The sequence below is a fragment of the Telopea speciosissima genome, chromosome 11 (genome assembly GCF_018873765.1).
Source record: "Telopea speciosissima isolate NSW1024214 ecotype Mountain lineage chromosome 11, Tspe_v1, whole genome shotgun sequence".
Lineage (NCBI taxonomy): Eukaryota > Viridiplantae > Streptophyta > Magnoliopsida > Proteales > Proteaceae > Telopea > Telopea speciosissima.
This window is the reverse complement of record NC_057926.1, coordinates 17,697,639-17,703,638: the sequence shown is the minus strand read 5'-3', so window position 1 is coordinate 17,703,638 and position 6,000 is coordinate 17,697,639.

The following is a 6,000-nucleotide window of genomic DNA, read 5'->3' as shown; positions in this document are numbered from 1 at the left end:
CATGCTAGGCCCCAATGGTTAAAACCAAGTTTCAACCAAGACAACATGAGTGGACTCACAGGCGGTCATAAAAGGGAGCGGATCCATGGGCGGATGTGCTTCTTGGGGCTGCCCCTGCATCCGTTAGATTCCTGAGACAGGACCCGAGAGTAACAGGCTTCGGGCGGAGGCAAACAGAGTGAATCCGTGCCTTCGTCCACTCAGGCCAACACATAGGGTTTATGCTGGGTGGACTGATGGGCAGTACCACGATAGATGGATCCGATCGTTCATCCGTCGGCAGTCTCTTCCGAGATTGCAAGGAGTTTCAACTCCAGCTTGGAGCTTGGAGCTCCTTAGCATCTTAGGAACAGGGGAGGGGTATCTAAGCATTCCTAGGGTCACTAGAACTTAAGCTTAACCTCATGGATCCAAGATCCTACAAGGTTGGTCTTAATTTGGTCCAAAGAGATGGGTTTCAAAGTCTAAAACCCAAGTTCTCCAACAATGGCTGAGATTGTAGCACCAAGGGGTTCAAACCAGACCTAGGTCAGCTCCATTAGAGCTCCAACTAGGGACCGAGCTTCACCTTGAGTCCCAAATGGAACTCTAGGTCACCCAAGCTCAAGGATTCTACCAAAAATAAAAGGGAAAAATGGGGAGAACCAAGTTCAGGGAGCTTACCTTGGTGAGGCCCTCCCATGGAGAGGTGGAGTCCAAGGCTAGGTGAGCCTTCATGCTCTCCTTCCTTCTTTTCCATCTCTTCTCCTTCACCTTCTTCTTCCTTTTTGGTCCGGTCAACAAGAGGAGGAGATGTGGAGCAGCCAGCCATTTTGGCATAGCTCCCATCTTCTTCCCTTCCCCTCTCATTCCTCTTCCACTCCTACTTCTTCCCTCTTTCTTCCTCCTTCTTCTCCTTCTCTTATCTCTTCTCCTCCATGGTTTTGGGGAGGGGGAGGGATAAGAGAATCAAAAGGGTTCTTTTAGTTTTAAGGGGGTAGAAGGGACCTTAGGGTGAGTTTGGTTAGGGGTCTTTAGGATGTGGTTTAGGACCTTAGGCTTAAATGGGTTTTAGTTAGGTCTTAGGGCTTGTTTGGTCCAAGTCTTAGACCATTAGGTCCATTTAGCCAATTAGGGCCTGTTTGGGGTGCACCCTATGTTCATAGGACTCAATTGTCCACTAGGGTCTGTTTGGTTTAGGTTAGGGTATATAAAACCCATTAATTACTTAGGTTAGGCTTTGTGGGCCCCACTTCATGGTCCAAATAACCAATCCATGGCAAGGGTAGGGGTTCATATTGTCCAAGGGTTCAATTAGAGTGTCCGGGACACGGGGTGTGGGTCCTACCTGAGAATAACCCAGAATTGCTGATGACAACACAGGTGGATCCTCAAGCGGATTCAACAAGAGTGAGTCTGTTCGTGACTCCTATGCTGCTGTCATGGCCCAAACTTCAAGGAAAGTGGCGGGGCTTTGGCCCACACTTCCAAGTCTCTGAGGGGATCTTTCTATGGTATTTCTAGCTTAAGGTCATCAGGGTTGACTATGGTCATAAGGCATTACTCATTGGGTAAAGGTCCAAACTGCCCCAGGTATAAGGGGATATCTGGGGTACGGGTGTAACAACATGAGTCTCTCTTATCGGGTAGAATAATGGCTTATCAAAAGTATTTTCCTTAGGGCTCTCTAAACTCTAGTAGGGCTTCCACGATGTATTGCCAAATCACTAGCAAGGCTTCCTGGACTCCATCAGGGCTTCCACGATGTATTGCCAAATCACTAGCAAGGCTTCCTGGACTCCATCAGGGCTTCCATGCCTTAACATCGAATCACCAATAGGGCTTCCTGGACTCCATCGGGCTTTTGTGCCTTAACACCAAACGGGCCCTTGAGGGCCAAAATAAATGGAAACTAAAGCCTTAAAAAAGAAAGAACTACTCTATGGACTAAACCCTCCCTCTTTTTCTCCCTTTTCTCTCTCTCCAAATTTCCAAATTTTTGGGACTTTCTCGGTATTTTTCCAGAGTTCCTCTGGGCTTTCCCCACTATCAAACTGTTAAACTGTGTTTTTTGAATGAAGAGGGGCCCTCTATTCCCTCTATAAATAGAGGGCCCATGAAATTTGGACTGAGTCAACTTGGGTTCCAGTGGACTCAATTGGACCCAGTAGCGCCACCAAGGTGGGGCCGCCCAGGTTTTGTACAGGCCCTCTGAGGGTCAGGCTGGACTCCGATTCCCCCGGTCAGTGTTTCTAGGTCTCGTGCATTGCCGACCATTTTTGGACTTTCCACAGTTTTTTCATCTAAATTTTGGGAGACATCGACCGAGTATGGATCAGTACAGTCTTATTTCTTGTGTCTGGGTTTTTATTACGGGTTTACGGGTAACTTGAGAGAGTCATCATTTGTCTATGTCCATGTTGTCATCATTCCTAGGGGGTGACAAAATTCAGTGTCTACAATGAGCGCAAGGATGGGACACCTATGCAGAGGGAGACGATATGGCATATTGATAGGTAAGAAGGTGGGTTTTTAAGGGAGGGAAAGATGATGCCCGTGGCGGGGATGCAATGGAGGGAATCTAGGAGGGGATAATAAGGGACGAAGTGGAGTAGAAATTGAATATGGGAAATTAGATGGGACTGGCAAGGGGTGCTACGATTGTGGGGACAACAAAGTTAGGGAGATTCACTGAGGATGGTAGTGAGGTGAAAGAAGAAAGGGAAGGTAGTGGGGTAAATGAGGGTGGGGACGGCTGTGATGGGTTATTGTATATGCGATGACTAAGGATATCCATGCACTGGTGTCCCACATGAGAATAGTTGTATACTAGGACGACATAAGGAGACGAATAAAATTGCATTTTGTGTTTATTATAGGGGATAAGAAAGTGGAAGCAAAGAGAACAGAAGATAATGAAGAAAATTATAATCAGGGTTTCGTTTAAACATGAACTGAAAGCATGGAACTAAAACTCGCGAGATCTCGACAAAAATTTTGCTTTTTTGTGAGCTTGAGATGAGATCTTAGGCGATACCATTTATTACCCCATCTCGGCGAGATCTCGTGGTTTCAGTCATCTCGGTGGGAAATATTATCCAAACCTTGGAATATAGACACTTATTTATGCCAGAAACTAGGATAGATACTTTATTTATGCCTAATATCATTTAAGTAAATGGTATTTCATTTACTTAAGATATTATTCATAAATAAGCAAATATCCCCCTATTTGAAACCAATAAAAATACTAAAATAATCAAATTCCAAAAGGATAAAAGTCAACCCCCCCAGTTTAAGAACAAAAACTGGATTTTCAATGGTAGGTGCAATTTTCAACTTTTTAATGCTGGGGTTTTCCTCAAATGTAAATTTTCATAAATTTTAATATCATAAAACATTGCTAAAAACCAAAAGTTCGATAAAATATTCAATTGATTTTATGTCCAAAAAATATGTTTATTCAGAGTGATTTTGATAACTTTTGCGCACACCAAATTAAGTTTGACTGGTACTTAATTTTCATAATATAAATCAGATTTAAGCAATCTTGGACTTTTTGGAAAGATTTCTTGTGAAAACTTTCCAACAAGTCTAAGATTGCTTAAATCTGATTTATATTGAAGGAGTTATGCACCGATCAAACTTAATTTGGTGTGCGTGAATGCTGTCAAAATCGCTCTGAATGAAAATATTTTTTTGAACATTAAAACAAATGAATATTTTACCACATATAATTAACCTAAGTAATTAACCATCTATTATTGGTTGGGTGCACGTTAGTGGGGGGGGTTTGAGGGATCTGTAGGTGCATGTTAGCATCCTCCTTCTCAGGATTTTTCTCTAGGGTTAATGGCAGAGCCGCCCCTACCGGAGGCGCGGCGGCCCCCTGCACCTCCTTTGCCTCAGTGGTGGCAGGAAATTCTTAGGTGATTACCCCCCAGGTAGCTGTGAAGGCCCCCTCCTCCCACTTGGGGGCACCTGCGATCTTCTTCTCTAAAGAGGTGATCAGAAGTTCTGAGGAACCGCTTTGGTTAGCGCTGGTTACTAAGTGTTCGTATGGCAAACCATCTCTATTTGATGTTAAGAGGGCATTGCTATCGACCTTCCACCTTGTCTGTGATGTACAGGTCTCAACACTTGATCCTAGGCATTTGTTGCTCAGATTCTCTGCTCAATCGGATTTCACTAGGGTTTGGCTCAAGGAGCATGCCTCGATCAAGGGCTTTCCTTTTCGGTTCTTCAAGTGGACGAGGTTTTTCAAACCGGGACAGGAGCCTTCTATCATCCCTATTTGGATCTCCTTCCCTGGCCTGCCAATCAATCTGTACCAGGGTAACTTTTTCCACTCTATTGCAGGGGCTGTGGGGAAGGTCCTGAAGGTCGATGGAGCGACTGCTGCATGCTCTTGAACCTGTGTGGGTAGAGCATGCATGGAGGTGGATTTGCTGGCTGCATTATCGAAGAGGATTTGGGTTGGGTGAGGTGGCACCGGTTTCTTCCAGAGAATCGTTTACGAGAGATTGCCAAAGTTTTGTTCAGGGTGTGGCAAATTAGGGCACGGAGCTGAGGTGTGCAGAAGAAACCCTAGGGTCAGCCCCGGTGTGGGTATGGAAGTTGTAGGCCAGCGAAGTGATGAACCTGCATTAAAGGAGGCAGGCATGGGGTTGGGTGTTGGCGAGGGGCCTGGGGTCCAACATGGTGTCCTGGCAGCTGTTGCTGATCAAGCCGTGAGGCTACAAGAGGGTGTTCAAGCGTGCGCTGGTGCTGTTGGTGCAACTGCATCAAACCCTAACCAAGGTCACTTGGAGATTTTGCATGGTGGGCTTTGTGAGGCTATTGCTGCCATGCAGGCTGATGGGGAGAGTGTGCATGGAGATTACGGTGATGCTGGTAGGGCAAAGGAGTTTGGCGGTGTTGCTGGTTCTTTGGAAGGGGTTTTCCAGCTATGGGAGGAGGTGGGGAAGGAGAAGTTGCTTGTCGAGGCACCAGACAACAGACCATGGGGAGGCGCAGGTGAGAAAGAGGACTTTGAGGAGGGGGAGATATTCCAGAATTGGAATGATTCCCTAGGAAAGCTGATCTCCGCCATTCAAGTTGTGGAGCAGGGCCACTGCAATAAGCCTGGGATGATTAAAAACACTGTGGATGATCTAGTGCTGATCAAGCCAAGGATGGAGAGGGATCAGGTCGCCTCCATTGATGAACTGCGTAGAGCCAGTAGGGGCTTTGAAGGGAAACTTCAGGCATTGGTTGCACGTGTGGAGGAAGAGAGAGGGCCTAAGGTGGGAGGGGTTGAAGCGGCACAAGCAAAGAAGAGAAAATACAGGAAGAAGGGAGCTTTAGGCACCATGCACAGCAGGCGTGTCACTAGGTCCAGGGGACCCAAGTCAAGCACTACCGTGTCTTTGTTATGATTATTTTGTTCTGGAACATAAGGGGCTTAGGGAACAAACCCTCTCTTAGATGTTTGAAGTCCCTGATTCTTTCTTCAAATATTGATATTATGGGAATCACAGCCTAAAATTCCATTCGGCAGGGCAGGCCGAATCATGAGAAGGCTGGGCATGGTTGGGGTGCTCTCTAATGGTGATGATAATTGCAACAAAATATGGGTTCTTTGGCGGCAGGGAGTGGAGCTAGAAATGGTTAGAGGGCATGAACAAGCAGCCAAGGTAAGGTGTAAGTGCGGCAATGACAAAGTTGTGGTGATCTCTTTTATACATGCGCTCTGTGTGGCCAGTGAGTGTCATGCCCTGTGGGCAGAATTATTGGGTCTTGAGGTGCCGATGGACACTGCTTGGACGGTTTGTGGTGACTTTAATGGGATTCTTGACCCTTCGGAAAAGGTGGGGGGAAGGCAGGTGTGTGCCACCTCGATGGAGGAGTTTGGCAACTTTGTAAACCAAGTTGCACTGGTAGATGGGGGCTTTCAGGAGAACGCCTTCACATGGTCAAATAATCAGGAGGGGGTGGTAAAATTCTGGTGCGCCTGGATCATTTCCTTCTCAATGGAGCTTG